The sequence below is a fragment of the Saimiri boliviensis genome, chromosome 16 (genome assembly GCF_048565385.1).
Source record: "Saimiri boliviensis isolate mSaiBol1 chromosome 16, mSaiBol1.pri, whole genome shotgun sequence".
In the NCBI taxonomy this organism is placed as follows: Eukaryota; Metazoa; Chordata; class Mammalia; order Primates; family Cebidae; genus Saimiri; species Saimiri boliviensis.
The window spans coordinates 4,053,144-4,073,077 of NC_133464.1; the positions used below are offsets into that span (position 1 = coordinate 4,053,144).

A 19,934-nucleotide genomic window follows, 5' to 3' on the forward strand; every position below is an offset into this window, starting at 1 on the left:
TTTCAGGTAGAATTACTCAGCGCCATGCCTGACACATAGACTGCTTCAGATACGGGCCAGATGCAATGATGATGGCCATGATGACGACCACCTGAGAATGAGAAGTCAGGGATTTGGGCACCTGCACTGGTCCTGCCAAGGGATGAGAACCCTTGCAATGCCGGGCAAGTCATTTCCCCTCATTGACCCTCAGCCTCCCCATCTTTTTTTAAAGGTAGAATTAAGCCAGTGGGTCACAAACATCCTGGAGAGCACTGACTCTGTGATTCCATCAACCAGAATATGAAGGACTGGGGAGATCCCCAGCACTGCCCACTACACCGTCCCATTGAGAAGCCACACAGCACTCTGGTGGCAGGGGCTGGCACTCAGCAGGGCCAGGGTCCTCTCCTGTTGACCATAACCAAGCTTACAGGACACAGGACCAGTCCACTGTGTGACACAGAGAGTGGGACATGGTCTGTTTAGTCTTGCACAGCCACGTTCTGCCACGAAGACAGGACTTCCCTTGGCCTCCCTCTCCCGGCTGGTGCTCACGCGAACACCCAGCTACGGAGACAGACTCCTTGGGCATCGGTCCACTATTGCTCTGGGAATTACTTGAGCTTCTGCCTCTGCCCAGCTTCCCCCACCCCGTTGTTTTCATTGTGTTTCACCAAATGAAAATTCTAGAGTAACCATTCAAGTCATCTTCCAAACCAGTCCATTGTCTAGAGTGCTAAAATGCTAACCCCAAATGTTAACTGACAGGTATGGTTCCTTATCTTTAGAGCACTGCGAATTGTACATTAAGTGGAATCTAATGAAAAAATAGTTAATTGACCCACATGAGTATCCCCTGAATAGGATCCTACAATGAAACTAAGGGAAATAAATAAAGCTGTTTACCTGAAAGCTCTCTCTAATCAAAATCCTTTAAAATTTATAAAACATGGTCAATATTTGCACTTGACTTTTTAAAAATAAAGTTTGATGATAAAAGAACTTAAAGTGGAATGCTGCCACTTTCTATGCAATATTTGATTTAAATTTAATTCCTAGAAAAGTCAGATGATTGTGGTTCATGTATCAAAACACTGAGCATAATTTGTCATGGCCTTAAATATACAGCAAGCTTACATGTGAATGAATATATATATATATATATATATATATATATATATATATATAAACACTGTTCCCTTAGGAGCAGTCAGGGGACACTATACATCAAATTTCTTGGCATGTGGTGAATATTAATATCCCCAAAGTGCCAATGTCAAATGATCTGACTTGAAATCACTAAGCTGGGAAATCTCACTATTTTTAAACAAGGCCTAACATCTTTTAATCTTGAATACCAGCAAGTTCTCAGACTTCAGTTGTTTATTTTCTCTTTTATTTCTTTTAAAAAATTCTGAACAAGCTCTTTTTCTTGACACAAAGAAAGTGAGTAAGTTTTATTTTAGATTGAACAACAGAAATTTGCCTCTCATAGTTCTGGAGATTGGAAAGTCTAAGGTCAAGCTGCTAGCCAGTTTAGTTTCTGGTGAGGACTCTCTTCCTGGCTTGCAGACGGCCACCTTCTCACTGCGTCCTCTCATGGCACAGATTGAGAGAGAGGGCTCTGGTGTCTCTTCCTTTCTCATAAGGCGTCAGCTCTGTTGCATTAGGGTCCTACCCTTAATTACCTTCTCATAGGCCCCATCTACAAATAGAATCACATTGAGGGTTAGAGCCTGACAGTGAATAACTATGGAGGTTATTCGTGGCTTTAGAATATCGTGGTAGAAAAAATTAATTGCCTTTGTATTTCTATTTTATTTTGTTTAACATTAATGTGTTTACAGCAATGAACAGCAGGTGAATACATTCTAGGTAGGGGAAAAAGCCATCCAGAAGTTATATTTCCTAGGAATATGGGGAATAAGATATGAAACATTCAATATTAGTGATTCTAATCGATGAATTAAATTGAATTCGATGTAGAGTAGCCACGTTCTTGTCTCGGGATGCCGTGCGAAGCTTGACTCCTGGCCATGTGATAGCTGTTTAGATCTGCTGAAAGATGTTTTAAGTGTCCTAGGAAAGAGGTTTTCATTCACTCTAGGACTGATCGTTTTCTCTTAAAGTGTTATGTTGTATTTTAATGTTGATTTGGTATTCACCTCAGATTAATATTTGGCATTAGGTAACTGAATTTTTAGATATCTCATTTTATTTATTTTCTGTATTCTTTTGGGAGACAGAATATGAAGCGGTTCAGTTTTTATTACAGGAAGGATTTTTCCCTTTCTCTATCATAATACCTGAAAGCAAATGTATATGTAAGCTATATATGAAATCATTAAAATTCTTTATTCTCATTTTATTTCCACTTTTGGGAAAGATTGCTGCCAATGTTTGTGAGATCTCATTTCAGTTTTATCTTTCATTTCTGCAGGTCTGTTATGTTAGTCACGCAATGTGTAGTTTGAGGCAGTTTCACCCAAGGGAGACACCTTAGAATAGGCTCCAGTGGCCGGCAGTGAATGACTGATGGAGGGAACAGTGGTTCATAGCTTTTTTCCTTGTTTTTAAGGGGAAAAATTAACACCCCTTATCAAACCTCCTCTTTCTTCCTTCTCTCCTCCCCTCCATCCCACCCTGCCTCCCCTTGGGATCTTACTCCTGTGATTAGTTTAGGTTCCACACAAAGAAAGATTTATTACTTTAATGTCTTTGTGATTTAGTTTTATGTGATCTTACTAGGGACACCAGGGAATACATTCTCCCCTTTCTGAATATGTTGTAAGCTCCTTTGAGGCAAAAATAAATGTTCCTGTGTTAGGGGAACAGAGCAACTCTTAACATCTTGAATCTTACCTGTCTGAGTTAAACATTTGGCATCAGTGACAAAGTAGGACCAGACATTGAGGACGGGAGAAGTCAGAGGCCAAGTATGTAGAAAACACACAGTTGATGCATCTCACATCTTTTAAATTCTCTCTGCACTCTACACTTGCTGTTCCTGAAGATGTTTACCAAATGGGAACATACCTCCAAAAAAGGAGAATTTTAATTTTTCATTGCTTCTCGCCCTTCTTAGATGCTGGATTGGATAATGTGGTTGTAATCTTGAACTATGGTTTTTAAAACAAATTTATTTTCAATTTAAAAAATAGTTAGAGGGACAATTATTGGGGCAGGGGAGCATTAAGTCCCCTTCTGAAGATGATTTTTGGTTGGGCTAGCACCTCAGCCCCATGTTGAAGGAGTGAGAAATAAGCTTGTGCCACTGGCCAGAGCTCAGCTTATCCTGGAAGTTTTACAGAGTTGTTGATCTTCTGCCAGGTAGACCAGTAATTCCACATAATGGGTAAGTTGGTTTTATCATCCATTATTCCCTTGAAGTGTATATTGGCTCAGGCTGAAATGTTGTTAGTATCCATTTTATGCACTGAGCAAGCTGACCACATTCATGGTTGGATTCATTGGTGTCTCACGGGAACTCCAGGGACATACCATCTCTCCTGTTTGGCAGGTGATGAACCTGAGGCTCAGAATGATCAAGTGACTTCCCAAGGCCAGTGATAAATGCCAGACTTCTAAGTTCTTCAGATGTCAAGTCCTTTCCATTCTGCACTGGCACAGACATCTCAGGTTGAGGCCTATACACAGACACCTCTGTCCTTACCAAAAGACGGGATTCCCAAAGAAATTATACAAGATGATTTACATTTCCTGGCCCTTTTCTTTTATGGTATGTCTATCAGTTGGGGCTCTTTACAAATATCAGATAACCCAAATCAAACTGTTTAAGCAAAAAAGATAATTTAAAAAAAACTCACGTAGCTAAAATACAGAGTAGGAAAGATATCAGAGTCGATTGATTCAGAGGCCAGATGATGTCAAGACCTGCCTTCTGCAGTCATGCTTTGTCGGAAAGCTTGTTTTCTAGGAAGGATTAGGGACAGTTTGCAGACAGAGGGCATTTTCCCAAGCAACAATCTTGAGGGGAACCCCGATCACATGACGCTGTGGCCAGGGAAGGACAGATGTTGCCCTGATCACCCCTGGCACCAGGTGGCGCCAGCCTTTCCCACAGCACATGGAGCAGGGGGATAATTGGATAAAAATCCATGCGGCGTATTTAAGGAGAAGTGGATGGAAAGGTGGACCCTGGATGGTAAACTAATAACGCCCATCCTGTGTTCACGTGCTACTGACGTCAAAGCCTAATTCTCTTCATTTTCAGATAGAATCTTCAACGCAGAAGCACCAGTCTCTTTCATTTGAGGAAAGAATGCAAAGGAAGGAACAGGCTGACTTGCTTACGTGGGCCTGATTCTTTGTGGGCACCATGTGGGGGCCGCCATGCTTGAGCAGAAGCTTTGGGAACATTCCATTTAAATACCAATTTCAATGCCAGTGCCTTACATGGAGCACAAATACCCAGGTACCTCTTTGATTTATTCTCTTACACTTCAAACTCTTTGAAAACAGAAATTTTTCTCATTTGTGTTTGTATCATCTGTAGTACTTAGCAGAGCGCCTTGCCTATAGTAGGTAGGTGCTTAGTGACCCTTGTACTACATTAGGACCTATTCAGTGATGGTTTGAGTTTAGAAAAGAGTTGCCCTTGCATTGAGTTTGCCAGTTTTTGATCGACGTCATTAAAGGAAAGCTAGTTTTACCTCTTTAGTAGTTTGCTTAATTCTAATTCAGTAAAATTTTTGTTGTATGCTGACTACATGGCCTAAGCTATTGCAGGTGGATTGAGATATTCAAGGAAATAGAAAAATATCTAAGACCAAATTCCTGTCCTAAAGAAGCTCACAGAGCTGTGGGGGCCATAGATAAGAAAGAAACATTTATGAAGCACATCAAAAGTGTCTCAGAGGAGCTGTGTACTTGGCCATGGGGGCAGCAGGTAAGGAGAGGAGGGAAGGGGAGAGAAGGGGAGGGGAGAGGGGGGAAGCGAGGGAGGGGGAGGAGCGGAGAGTACTCCCATAAATTCTAATATCCAAATCTGGCAACTATTTTGTTCTGATTTTATTGGCTCTTCACCCAAAACATTTCCTAAGACACCTGTTGATCCAATCTTCCTCCCTCTTAATTTCCAGACATCTGAAGTTGTCGGTGAGGTCAGCCAATAATCACCTTTGACATGTGGTGGAAATGCTGGGTGTCTTTTGTAGATGAAACTCATATAAGCAAAAATTCTGTGGCCTTTTGGTGGGAGGAGGAGGAAAGGGAAGAGTGAGGTTAAGGAAATATTTCCACAGGTATTAATTGAACATTTCCAGGTGTAGCAACTCCTCTAGCACGATCCTCTTTAGTCTAACTCCAGGTGGGAAGGGGATGTGGGGTTAGAGAGGGTTGTCAGGGTGGGGCATGCGGCGGAAAGCTGGAAGGCATTCCTAGGTGCTCTCCTTTCAGCTCCCACTCAAGCATCCCCTCATCCTGCGCACCTCCAGGACTTGCTGCTTTCTGTGCTGTTCTGAACACCAGGGTCCTTTCCTCTAGCGGTGGAGGAAAAGTGTGAGAAAAGAACTTGGTCTTTGAAAATGGTACCTGAATGACTTCTGAAATTTAATTAGAACCTCTAGTTTTCAAAGACTCCTGTTATGGACTGAATTATACTCTCCTGCATTCATATACTGAAGCCCTGACTCTGGTATGACTCTGTTTGGAGATAGGGTCTCTTAGTTGGTAACTAAGGTTAAATGAAACATAAGAATGGAGCTCCAATCCAGTAGTATCAGCATCCTTGCAAAGAGAAAGAGACATGATGGATGCACAGGTGCAGAGAAAAGGCCAAGTGAGGACACAGCAGGAAGGTGGCTGTCTGCAAGCCGGGAAGAGAGTCCTCACCAGAAGCCAGCCATGCTAGCACCTTCAACTCCTGAACCACGAGAAAATACATTTCTGTTTTTAAGTCTACCAATCTGTGGTATTCTATTACAGTAGTACAAGTCGACTAGTAGACTGCCCAAAGAGGCCACCATTATACACTCCAGCATCCATGGGTACAAGGGGATTCCACAAGCTTTCCATGATGGGTGTTTCCTAGCAGCTTGGAAGGTGCTCTCTATGGGATGATTTATGCTCATATTTCTAACAATGACTTTTATGTTGTTTTTAAAAGTGCTGATTAGCCTATTAGATATTAGAGATGGCCAGGCTGCCGTGTTTTGTATGTGCAGCTGTTTCTTGAATTGCCACTCCTACATTTTCCTACATCCAAGTGAGTTCATTACAATGTTTATGGTCAACAATAATCCCTTAAGTGACACATATATGACTGTGGGCAGTGGCTTCTGGAGTTATCACCAAGTCTGAAACCCCAGAAAGACAGGGCTAATGTCCTCGGATAACAAAGTTCACCTGCTAATAACACGTGAGCCTCTCTGGCCAGTCCTGTGTCTGGTCTCTGGCCCCCAGCTTACCGACTTCTAAGGATGGTTTATACTTTGTTTTCATCTTTCAGTTCTGGGGGCTGCACACCTGTTGCTTGCTCAGGAAGTTCTGTATGATAAGTTGTGCCCAACTGCTGACTTCCCTGCCCATCACCCATGGCTATGGCCAGCACACTTGTGGTCCGAAGTAGTAGGAGAAGCTTGAGGATTTAGTTTATCTTTATTTCTAGAGAAGGCTACTTGCATATCAGGGACTATTAACACTCTGGTGTGAATAAATGAACACCGAATTGAACTCTTTAGAGTACTATAGGGAATATTTATTCTACTTAAATAACTTTGTTAAACTAGGCCTGTCAAAATGGACACTAAAATAAAAACCCCTTTTGTTTCTTTGATAGGGAGAGGGTCCTGACCAAAGCACCCTTTTTGAGTTTAACCAGCTGGTACATGGAGGAACATCTTTGTAGATTCAGCATTTTTTCCACCGTTACAGCCATGGAGAAAAAGTTACATCTCTTCACTTCCACTAATTTTTTCTTTAATAATACTTTCAGTGTTTGAAGATGTTAGATATCAGGGTTTCGTTCATTTCACAAGCTCTGATTGTAATACTAGAATGTCTAATGTGATTTATGCACTGCAGAGGTGAGTACACAGATTGGCTAATGACAGGTTATATGGCTTGCAATTTAAGAGTCAGAAACAAGTTAGTCCAAGGGATCCCTGTGGTGGGGGAAACTCTGTGTCTTGACTATGGTCATGAGTATACAAATATACACGTGATGAAGATTTATAGAATCAACGTGCACACACACACACACACACATACACACACACACACACACACAGAGTCCAGATAAAGCTGGAGACAGCTGCATGAGACAGGTGGATGGTATCAATGTTAGTATCCTGGTTGTGATATTGTACCATGGTTTTGAAAGATGCTAGCATGAATACGAATAAAAGGTACGTGAGCATTCTCCCTATTATACTTACAACTGCATGTGAATCTAAGTTTATTTCCATAAAAATTTTAATTAAAAAGTTAGATCTACCTCCTAAATATCATTTGAAAAATTTCTAAATGTTAGCAAAACAGTGGGGGGAAATATTATCTGCTAAAGCACAAAAGTGCAAGCACTCAATTATTTTAACTGTGGATAATGTTTTCCAGACTGTTCTACGGATGGGCATGAAAAATGAATTAACATGCACTCCTGTTAGGCTGAGAGATGGTATCCCATGGAAGTCCTGGGGCAGATAAGTGAAAATATTTGAATATGTAGAACTATGCTGCTGAAAGCATTTCAATTTTTTTCGATTATAAACATAATGCTATTTATAGAATATTTGGAAATGAAATAAAGCACAAGGAAGAAAAAAATCTGTTATCCCAAGATTCAGAGATGACCATGGTTAACATTTTATTATAGTTCTACCAGTCTTTTGCTCTTTTCAAATACTTATTTACATATAATAAGCATTTCCCCATTTTCTAGGAAACCTTCATAAACAATGTTTCCATGGATTTTTGAAGTACATTCAAAGTGTGGCTGCACAAATCTGATACTCTCTCAGTGCACATGTATGTAGGGGTCAGGGTGGTGTCCATGCTGACGGACTGGGATCCGTTCCAAGTGGCCATGCCATGCTTTATGAAATACAGACAGGAATTATTTTGAATATCACTCCTGGATTGCACTATTTGGATGAACCATCTCTTTGATGTTGAGTAGGAAACTTGTTTTGAACTTTTCATTATGATAAGCCATGCTGTAATGGAAATATTTTTGCTTAATGCCTTTTCTGAATTTTGGGTTATTTCTTTAGGATAGATTCCCAGAAGTAGAATTAATGGATAAAAATGTATGACTGTTTTTAATATGCATTGCCAAATTTCTTTCCAAAGAGGGTGCAGTCTTCAGACATCCAGAACTGTGCAGAGGGGTTCCAACAGTAGGGTAACTCTGTCTCCTCTTTCTCTCAAGCTTCCTGATGTTGTAGGTAAAAGATGATATATATCTCATTGCTTTAATGTGAAGTGAGGTCAGGTATTTTTTTAAGTGTTAGTGACATTTGTGTTTTTCTCGCTAACAAATTGCTTGCATATATACTTTGTGTATTCACTGGGACGGGGGCCAAATCATGGCACAGTAATGCTACTTGTCATGAATATATGCATATTAATGGCTTTCTTTACTGAGAACTTTAATACTTTGTAATAGCTTAAAAGTGTGAGATACTGGGGATATTTAATTCTTTTTTGTAAGCTTAACTGTCATCTTTTTGCTATTTCCATGTTGCATTTAGAATACAGATACTCCTTGACTTACAATGAGTTACAACCTGATAAACCCTTCATAAGTGGAAAATATTGTAAGTCAAAAATGCATTTAATACACCTAACCTACCCAACATCATAGCCACCTAGCTTACTTTAAACATGCTCAGAACACTTATAACAGCCTACAGTTGGGCAAAATCATTTCACACACAGCCTGCTTTACAAAAAGTATTGAATAACTCATGTGACATATTGAATACTGTGCGTTATGTCAAAGTTGCAATGGTTTTACGCCACTGTGAAGTTGGAAAAGTGTAAATCAAACCATTGTGAGTCAGAGACTGTGCAGTGAGGAGAGTGAGGTTTGATGTGAAGCTCAAAATGGAGTGAGGGAGTAAGCATGTGCGTGATGTCATCGGAGCCCAGGCTGTGACCTCAGTCCCCCAACCCTGGCTGACTGGAGGACGCTCGTTAAGAAAACAAAATCCACTTTCCGAATCTCGGCCCCACCTGTCTTCATTCTGCTTTCTCCTTTCTGGGCCCTCACCCTCTCCCCTCTCTCCTCTCCACAAAGAGCACATTGACAATATGATGTGCTCTCAGATCGCACTGCCACTAAGATGTGGAGTTTTAAAGCAGGAGTCTCTGTTGGAGATTTTGCATGTCAATAGATTCCAATCTTTATGACAAACTGGAGAAACAGTATGGGAACATTTAGGCAGCAGCTGAGAAATGAAGCAGGATTCGGAGGTTGTTCAATTGTTCTTGAGTCAACCCTCCAAGCCTAGTGATTGGAACCAGTTTGGTGATCACATCATGAGAACAAAACCATGATTCTATACATTGACACTTTAAGTATTAATATGGTCATGGCACTGTTGGTCACATTGAATGACAGAAAAAAAATTTGTCACCAGATTTCTCTATTCTCATGTCTAGAATTCTTGGACCAAAAAAAAAAAAAAAATTAAATATTTATTTTTCCATATATATAAGGACATTTGGGAAATTGTGTTTGTAAAATGTTATGACTCACCCATTACTGCATTAGGCCTCAGCATTAAAAACTGCTCAGATATTTACCCTTGGTACATCCCCAAAGTACAATAGATGAACTTCTGTCACCATTTCGGAGGAATAGCAGAAAAGATGTAGAATTTAATGATGACCTTTCTCTATGCCTTGATTTTGGCCAGGGAGTAAATAGATGGAAATGACAGTGTCTTTTGCCACTTCATTTATGCCTTAATGTCTGGCAAGTCTCCCTGGAGGTGCTGCTTTATCTGCAGAGCTTCTCCAGGCTTAATTGGGCTACAGCTCCTCCAGGTATAACACACAACACTGTGTCTGTGCAGCTGTCTGCAGGGAACAGGGTGTGGTAGATTTGGGGGCACTCATCCGTACCTCCACTTGCTGTCTCCCCAGTGTCTCGGGGGCCATGTCCTGCTCACTGCCCTGTCCCTGGAGCTATGAGCTCTCCTGGTATGTAATGGGCATAAAATAAATATTTCATTATTGAGTGAATTTCCTGGCAGTGTGAGCCTGCGACCCAGCCTGAGTCAGAAGCCTGCTCAGCAGGGAGGGGGGCGCAGCCCTGGAGGGTGGGCCTCTTCAGGCAGTGGACCCCACTTCACTCTCTGTGTCACTGTCCTCACCAAGAACACTGTCCTGCTTCCTCTGGAGCAGCCCAGCAGTGGACATTAGATGGCTGCCTCCACCCTGTGGAGCTTTTACTTAAAAACTTCTGTATCTTGAATGGGGAGATACTTTTTATTTTTTGTTTTTCATTGGTTTTTGCCTAGGAGGACAAATCCTAGCATATGTGAAAAGAAGTTTGGTGTGGAAAATTCTCTGAGTCCGTTTGGCTTAATTGACATCCCATATCCATCATAGAGTCTATGTCAGGTGACAACGACCTTCTGCGACATGAAATCTGGTGTGGGTACTGACTCTTGCAGTGTCTGTTCCAATTAAGCAAGATTTTCAATGGTTGATTTTAAAGCCATTGATAGAAATGTACAATTGATGACTTTTGTTTTTTAAGCAGTGTTCTGTCTGAATCTGCAATTGCTGCATACATTCTTCTGTCATGCCAGGACACCCCATTCCTGGGTAATCCTGAACAACCCCTCTTGCACAAGCGAAGCATGCACAGGACTTTTTTCTGGATAAGGATGTAGGGTACAATTTGTTTCCCTGTGGAGGCCAGGTAGGATCAATGTTCACAGAATGTCCGTTCAGCCTATGAAGCAGAGGTGAATATTTCTCCTCTTCATTGGATACCCCAGGCAATGTACAAATAAGGCTGACCATACTTTGTGGGCAGTATTCAAAGGCAATGACTCCACTGGGCTTGCCTTAGAAGTGGGGCTGAGTCTCACTTGTCTTTGCCTTTTACAGAAAACTTATTCCAGGAAATCAAGGAAATGCTGGGCTCATTAGATCCATTTCAGTCTCCTAAGATGAAAGGCTGCAGATGCATTTCTGGGACTCTTCATTCCTCTCTGAACCTCCCAATTTCCATCTGGTCCAGTTTCCATCTGGTCCAGCCTTGCTTCAGCTGGGGCTGTTTTCTTTGAGAAAGTCTGGTCATGTTTTTCTTACCTGCAGATGTCTTACTTTTGAAAGACATTCTCGCTGGACATTGAATTCTGGGTTGACACTTTTCTTCTTCTAGTGCCTTCCGTTATGACCTTGGTCCTCTGGCCTCTGCCATCAGTCGTAGCACTGTCTCCTGGAGTGAATGCATCTCTTTTCTCCAGTTGATTTTAAGATTGTCATTTTATTTATCATTATCATGTCATTTATCATTATCATAGCATTATCACTATTATTTGCCCAGCTGTGATTTTTAAAATTTATGTTGTTTGGGGTTAATGATTTCTTAGATGTGTAGATTGTAATTTCTTAGATGTGTAATTTTTTACTAAAATTTTAAAAAGTTTGTCTGCTATTGAAGAAAATTCTGTTCCATTTTCTCTTGTTTTCTTTTCAGACTCAAATTTCACATATGTTAGGCTGTGTGGTATTGTTCCAGTAGCCATAAAGCTCTGTTTGTTTAAAATACATATGTTTTACTTTTTCCAGCATGGATAATTTCCATCGATATTTTTTTAAGCTTACTTATCTTTTTTCTGCAGTATTTGGTCTGTTAATTCGTCCATCAGTGATTTTTTTCAATTCCAATGTTGCATTTTCATTTCTAGAATTGCCACTTGGTTCTTATTTTATTGTTTCCATTTCCTTGGTGATATTCTCCAGTTATTCACTTATATAACCAAATTTTCCTGTAAATGTTTGAACATACTTATAACAATTGTTTTAAAGTCTTGTCTTCCTAAATTCAGCATCTGAATCATCTCAGGGCTCTATTTGTATAGAATGCTTTTTTGCTTGATTATGAGTCAGAGTTTACCGTTTCTTTCCAGGTCTAGAAACTTTGGATTGGATGACAGGAATTGTGGCCGATACACTGAGAAGTCTGGACAGTTTCTCACTTACTCTATCTTCATTGAGATCTCAGGCTAATCTCTGCAGTCGCTGTAATTGTTCCAAAGCCTCGTGTTTGGTAAAGGGCCTGCTCCACATCACGCGGTTAATATGTGGCAACACTGACACTCGGAGCAAGACTGTCTGCTGTTGTCTTGTTGGCTAGATTTGTCCAGGCGGAGGTGCTTTGGCCGGGCCATCCCTGTGCACACCCTGCTGAAATTTATCCTGCGGGCCAAGATCCTGCTTTCAGTGAGAGGGGACGGAGGCCCGCGTAGCCCTCTGCTGTTCCACGAGTGGAGGCAGGACACAGAGCTTATTTCCCACTTTCTGAAAACAACTGGGAGCACAATTAGCCCTGTCAGCCCTTGCTGCACTGCTGTATGTGGCTGCCAGCTCTCCAGGGCCATTCGGTAATCCCCAGGGCCTTCGGCAGGGGCAGCGATTAGCAGAGGTGTTTACATCTCTGAAATGTACCAGGCTATAAATAGAAGCTATTTTCCCAGCATCTTGTGATACTGGATTTGTTCTTTTCTTTTTCATTTTCTTCCCCATTTGTCAGCTTTAATAAAGAAAAAAAGGAGCAAAAGGGAGAAAAAGCTCATTCACCAAACAATTTCAGATTGACAGAAGGAGCATTCACTTCACTTCTCAGAAAATCTGTGGCAGAGCTCCTGGCCTGCAAAAATGGAAACAAACTCCAAGCAAAATACACTGTCTTTCTGAGAAACAGAATGAACCTCAACAATGCCAGGAAGAAACCCCTGCCTCAGTGATCTCCACAATGGGTGCCCCTGAGAGCGTGGAGCTATTTCTGACAGATTCTGGAACTGACACTCAGGCACCTTCCTGGCTCCTGGGATCTCAGACCTGTTTCCCAGAGTCTCCAAATTCTGTTTCTGCATGATCTGGGATGCAGGAGCTGAAAATATTGTGGATTTGTGCCTTTTCCTTTCTCTCTTCGTTTCCCTGGGTAGAGCCCTAAGCCTGTTCTATGACGATATAATGCACAGCAAGGATGTGATAATTCCATGGTGGGGCGGGGCAATGCCTCAGGGACCCCAGTACATGGGGTGTCTGCACCACACAGGGCAGCCCACCCTTGGGACAGATGACTGCTTACCTGTGTCTTCTGTATCGAGGGCCAGGCATTGGAATAAGAGCTTGTGCAGTATCTCCTTTTTCCTGACAACAAGCCTATGAAGGAGGAACTTAACTATTTCATACGTGAAGAAATAGAGGTGACCAGGATTATGTAACTAACCTCAGGTCGTGTGCTGGTCATGGCAGGGCCAGGCTTCGCACAGAATTTGCAGCCTTGGCTTAGCTCCCAAACAGCATTGCCTTCCCTGTCTAGTCCCCAGGCCTGACATTCTCCAAAAGGACACTGGGAAAAGCCAGGAAAAGAAAGCCAATGGTGAGATCGCTAGAGAATGTATAAAGAGTCCTGATCCTCAGCAGTTTCCAAAGGGTAGGACATGATGAAAGCATCATGACTCTGAAAAACACAGAGGGCTGAGGATCCAGAAAGGAGCCATGAGTACCGGTGAAAGTCCTCTGTAGATATATCTGAATGTCCTTCTTCTCACAGAACCTCTCGCTCTCCCTGTCCAACAGTTGGAGGGCTCTGATGGGTTGTAAAAGAGGATAAATAAAGGAGGGAAGCTATGGGTTTGGGTTCCCAGAAACATTGCCCATGCTGGTTAGGGTTGGGAGCCCTCTTCCTCTAGGCCGTGCAGTTGAAGGCGGGGATGCCCTGGCAATAAGGGGAAGGGCCTCTCTTAGCTCCTCTTGGCTGCCACGGAGCTGCTTCTTGCTCAACCCCACATGACAGAGGACAAGGTCACCGTCCCCCACAGAGCAGGAGGTTTCCCTTCTTGAGCACCAAACAGGGGCATGGGACAGCTCTCTCCTCGGGATTCCTGAGGCCATTGTTTTCAGGGCTCCTCCCATCCCCACACCTATTTGCACCAGCGTGCTCTGCAGGCCAGCTCGCCGGAGGTGCTCTTCCCTTCCAGGCTGCTGGCATCAGAGGGATGCAAATGTCAAGCTCTCCAGAACAACTGTGGCTGAGGCCACTTGGATCTCACGTTCTTCAAGCAACACATCCTCCCAGGACTCACGAAGTGTGAAGGTTCTCTTAGCTACTTCCCAACTGACCGAGAAACGAAAAGTGACTATTGACACTCCTCCAACCAGGTAACCCACACTCAGAGCACGAAAGTTTCTTGGGCCAGGGGAGAGGAAAAACACCATAAGGTTATACCTGTAACAGGGAAACACAAATGTAAATTAATTTCTCAATCAGTTCCCTTGCTATAAATGTTTACACAACATCCCAGCGGTCCATCAACCCAGAGGAACATATCAGACTCATCTATCGTCCTGTAACACTCCTTAGCTCCAATTATACAGCAGATCCTCAACTTACAGTGGAATTACATCCTGATAAACCCATCGTAAGTTGGAAATTCCATGTCAATATCCATTGAACACACCTGACCTACTGAATATTGCAGCTTAGCCTAACCTACCTTAGACATGCCTGGACACTTCCATTAGCCTGCAGCTGGGTAAAATCACCTAACAAAACCCATTTTATAATAACGTGTTAGATATATTGTGTGATTTATTGAACACTGTATCAAAAGTGAAATACAGCGGAGCTGTATGGCCCTGGAAGTGTGGTTTCTACTGAGTGCCTACCACTTTGGCACCATGGTGCAGTCAAGAAGACCTCAAGCCATCGTAAGTTGGGGACCGTCTGTCAGTATTTCTGTGTTTCTGTTGCTTTGGCCACGGTCAGGCTCTCTTCTCTTTGCTCAGGACACACAAGGGCTTCCGGCCACAGTCTCACTTCCCTAAATCCGTCCTCCATTCTGTGGCCATGGGTGTTTTACGTAATGCAAATGTCATCTCCTTACTTCCACTTAGAACATCCCAGAGCTCCTCCATGCCTGCAGGCTGGGTCCAGGCACCCTTGCCTCTGCCTCTGCAGGCATCAGCACTGACGCTCTGGCCACACCCACTGCTGCCCATTCCCTCCTCATACCTCTGTCTTTACAAAAGCACTTGCTTTGTCCCACCTTTACATTCAACGGCTGATCCCCACTCATCCTTAAAAACCGGGCTGAACATCAGCTCCTTCAAGAAGCATTTCCTAAGTTCCCCCGAGGGACTCTGCCATTTCCTCCTGCATGGCGAGGCTGGGATTTGGCCTTATTCTTACGGCATTTATTTCAGGACAGTACAATAACATATGCACATCTCACTGCCTCTGTTACAGTGCACTCTGGAGGGCAGACATCCTTTGTTCATTCATGTTTATTTCCTGGTGCCTGGAAACATCCAAACTCTCAAGGAATTGTGTGCTGAGTGGATTGCAGCGGCTTGAGTAGGAGTGCTGGGGGTTTGGGGGGCCCTCTGCCCAGAACTGCACGTGCAGAAAGAACAAGAGGAAGGGAATCTGCCCTTCTCATCCTACGACTCCTTTGTAAAGAAAATTGCGCTTTAGCTTCTTCAATGAATAAAGTCACCAGGAAAAGACGTATTTTTCCCATCTCTGCCTGGGTTCTCGTGGGAGAGGAAAGCGGCAGCGAGGAACGAAAACTGTCCTGGGAAAGCGGAAGGAGTATGAATCGCCAGACGTCAGCGTTAGGGTGCGTGTCAGCTCTGCAGCTGTCAGCTTTGGAGACATCCCCGCTCAGGACGTGTTCCCCAGGAAGCAGTCAGTGCTGTCGCCAGTGGCATCACCTGGATCTTTGGTTAATGGGTCTGAGTCGCTGGCTCATTCCATGGCTATCACATTTATTTAATTTTCTAAAGAAATGAAAATACATTTCAAGAAGAATCTTAAACTGTTCAGAGAACAAGCTGTCTGTCCACTGTATTCAGAGCATTCTAGAAAAGTGCAAGGGAGGAGAAAGGCATACCTGCAGGATTGTGTTAGGACTCACACCCGCATTCGGGGATGTTCACTGCATGCCTTCCTTTTACAAGGTAGTGTGTGGGGGGAAACACATCTGTCCTTGTTTTCCAAGGGCATATAATGCAGTTACAGAGATAAGATAGGTGCTAAGACCACAAAGGTCTGTGTTGCAAGGCACAATCTGTCACGTGCCCAGGGAGATGGCTTCAGAACACTAAAGGGACCCTTGTACGTGGTTGGTGGGGATGTAAATTAGCACAGCCACTATGGAGAACAGTATGGAGACACCTCAAAAACGAAAACCAGAGCTCCCATAGGATCCAGCAATCCCACTGCTGGGGCATACACCCGAAAGAAAGGAAATCAGCACGTGGAAGCAATCTCTGCACCTCCTCATTTACTGCAGCACTATTCACAATAGCAAAGACTTGGAAGCAACCTGTGTCCACCAGCAGACAAATGGATGAAGAAAATGTGGTATGTATACACGGTGGAGAACTATGCAGCAAGAAAAAGGAGAGCCCATCATTGGTGAAACATGGAAACAGAAGACATTATGTTAAGTGAAATAAAGCAGGCACAGAAAGACACACATCTCATGTTCCCACTCATCTGTGAAAGCTACACACTAAAACAATGAACTCACAGAGTCAGAGAGCAGAAGGATGGCTACCAGAGGCTGGGGGGGCAGTTATGGGGAGGGTGGGTGGAGAGCAGAGCTGGTTAATGAGCACAAAAATAGAATTAAAATGGATGAGATCTAGTATCTGAAAGCATAACAAGGTGACTACAGTCAGCAGTAATTAATTGTAAGTTTGGAAAGAACTAAAAGATCCTAACTGGAATGTTGGTAACACAAAGAGATGATGAATGCCTGAGGGGATGGATATACCCTGATGTGATTATTACTCATGTATGCTTGTATCCAAATAGCCCATGTACCCCATAAATTTATACACTTACTATGCACCCACGAAAAGAAAAAATAAAACTAAAGGACAGTAAAAGGAGAAGAGGTTGCTTCTTTATTATTATCTTTTCTGAGACAGAGTTTCGCTCTTGTTGCCCAGGCTAGAGTGCAATGGCATGATCTTGCCTCACCGCAGCCTCCACCACCTGAGTTCAAGCTATTCTTCTGCCTCAGCCTCCCGGGTAGCTGGGATCACAAGCCCGCACCACCACACTCGACCAGTTTCCTGACCCACCCACCTCCACCTCCCAAAGTGTTAGGATTACAGTTGTGAGCCACCGCACCTGGCCAAGGTTGCTTTTCGTGAAGTGTTCAGAGCAAAGCTTCGGGTGAGTGCCTGGGGACAGGGGAGACTAGGGTGGACGGGAGAGCTGGGCGGCATCCCAGATGTGAGGAAAGTGATGTCGGGGGAGATTGTGGGGTGAGTGTACTCACGTGACAGGCAACAGAGTGGGATGTAAATTGTGAGCAAATAGAATAGGACCCACAATGACAGCTTAAATTCTATCCTGTTCCAGTATCTGCTGCAGGTGACACACTGAGACTCAGATTTTTGAAAGAATTGATATCAACCAAAAGGACATTTTGGGAACAGAGTTAGAATAATGGTGTCAGCACAGTGTCATTTGAGAAGCAAGGATGATACAATGGAAGGAGCACTGGACAAGCAGTCAACAAGTCCTTCTCGGAAAGTGTTTGTAGTGACAAATCCCCTCCCGTCCTGCGGTGAGATGGTGGGCAGGCCCCTTCTGCTCCCCCAGGCTTGGGTTTTCTAATCTATAACATTAGGGTATTGAGCTAAGCCCTTAGCCGTCCTCACGGGCCCTTCACATCTTAAAGTCTGTGTTTTTGTGATTCTAGAGGTAGAAGTTGAGAACGAGGATGAAGGAGGAATCAGTGATGACTGGGAGATGCTGAGCCTGAAGGAAGGAGGAGATGGAGATTGTCACTGGCCGGAGCTGGGAGTGGTGTGAGGGCCGATACGTGATGACTCCAAGTCTGCATTCCTTGACACTGCAGTCTTAGGAAACCAAAGAAGGATTCCAGAAGGACAGGCATTAGGCTGGCTTTCCAGCCTGGCCAATGTGGTGAAACCCTGTCTCTACTAAAAATGCAAAAATTAGCTGGGTGTGGTGGCGGGTGCCTGTAATCCCAGCTATTCAGGAGGCTGAGGCAGTAGAATTGCTTGAACCCAGGAGATGGAGGTTGCAGTGAGCCGAGATTGTGCCACTGCATTCTAGCCTGGGTGACACAGTGAGATTCCGTCTAAAAAAAAAAAAAAAACCCACAAAAAACAGAAAAACAACAACAAAAAAAGAAAAACAAAGTAGTCCAGGGCTAAGACAACGGCCCTGTGATGGTGTTAGAATCCGGCCTCAGCCTCCTTTCCACTCCCCGCCGTGCCCTTCCAGACCCGTGGTTTTCCTGTCCAGGCCCTAGGACGGCTGCCCACCTCTGCCCACGGTATCCATGTTCCAGGCAAAACAAAAGGAGCAGTCAACACAAACAGGCGGGACCACGGGGACAGGCCGGCCACCTCTGCTCCTCTTCAAAGGGCCGTCCCAGAAGCACCACTCGGTATTTGCTCCTTACACTGTATTGACTAGACTTTGTGACATAAGAGTCGAAATAATTTAGCCAGGGATATTTCCACACTGAACAAAATCAGAGTCATATTAACAAGGAAGAAAAGAAAAGTAGATGTAAGGTAGGTAATTTACGGCATGTTTGACAAAAGTTATTGAAGATCGCATGCAAATTTTATATCCATTGTATGATGTATGTAATATGTATAATGCACATCTATGCGTTTGTGTATGTGTGTGTAGATAGGTAAAATGGCAAACTAACTGGAAGACTCCAAAATTAAGTGTTTGGTTCAGAGATATTGCAATAATCCATATAATAAAATTCACGCAATGGAATACTATGCAGTCGATATACATCAGGCCAGAGAAGGATATTTCAAATTTGGTAAAACGTTATAACGTATTGCTAAGTGAGAAGTAGGCTCCACACAGCACACATGGCCAAACACCAGTCAGGGAGGGAAACACTGACGTATGTATAGGAACACAGGGAAGTAGCCAGAAAGAAACGTACCAAAATGTTAATGGTGATTATAACAGTGGGGAGTGGAATTATGAGTATCAGATGATTTTAAAAATATCTTTCAGTTTTTATGAGTTTTCCAAGGTTTTTGCATTGAACAGATACTACTTTTGTAATCTAAAAATAAAAAGTGATTAAAAAAAAAGAGGCAAGTTTAACTTTTCCTAATGGAGTCCCAAGGAAATGAGTTGTTTCATGGAATTGGGCCAAAGCAACAGGAAGGTGGTTTCTGGATTTGGGTGGTTGATATTCAAGAAGCTCAGGACTCACTCATGGTGAATGATCTCATGGCCTTCTACCCGATGTTTTTGGCCTTCCAGGGTAGCTTTCAGAACAGGTAAACAGGTGACAGGTAATGTCCTCTGGTTTGTTTCGCATGTTGTTTTACCTTCCCATTTCATCGAATGTTTACAAAATTAATTTTTTAAACCACTTGGTGGAGATTAAAAATACAAAATCCTACTGTGCATTGAGCTTACATTTCATTGTTCCCTTGAAATGATGGTTTTATTTTTAACTTTTCATTTCAAATGTTTTCCTTTACAATTGTAATTGAAACTGCAAAAAAAAAAAAAGAAAAAAGAAAAAAGAAAGTTGCATTTCCTGGGGGAAAACATTCTTTCCTAAAATGAGCAGGCTCTTTATGACTGTGCAAACAATACAAGCACAGAGTGTACTGTAAGGGGATCTATATTTGTGTTATGTACACATCTATATTTATATGATGCACATCCTAATAAGGGCACCCAGCAGCTCCAGGACCAGCTG

General features: G+C 43.0%; 2 long non-coding RNA genes across 3 annotated transcripts in view; both read left to right on the top strand.

Moving 5' to 3' along the window:
* The window catches only part of LOC141581584 (uncharacterized), an 81,759-nt gene extending 76,864 nt beyond the window's left edge, over positions 1-4,895 (top strand). Inside the window, exon 5 of the long non-coding RNA XR_012514276.1 lies at positions 4,217-4,895. This is a non-coding gene — a long non-coding RNA (uncharacterized LOC141581584). The remainder of the gene's footprint in view (positions 1-4,216) is intronic.
* A 432-nt stretch (positions 4,896-5,327) lies between these two features.
* Positions 5,328-18,381, top strand: LOC141581585 (uncharacterized). Of its 2 annotated transcripts, XR_012514279.1 has the most exons (3): positions 5,328-14,355; positions 17,155-17,383; positions 17,916-18,381. It is a non-coding gene; the product is annotated as an uncharacterized LOC141581585 (long non-coding RNA). The 2 variants fall into 2 exon arrangements; XR_012514278.1 differs by lacking the exon at positions 5,328-14,355 and having other exon boundaries at positions 16,798-17,383.
* Positions 18,382-19,934: the final 1,553 nt, after the last annotated feature.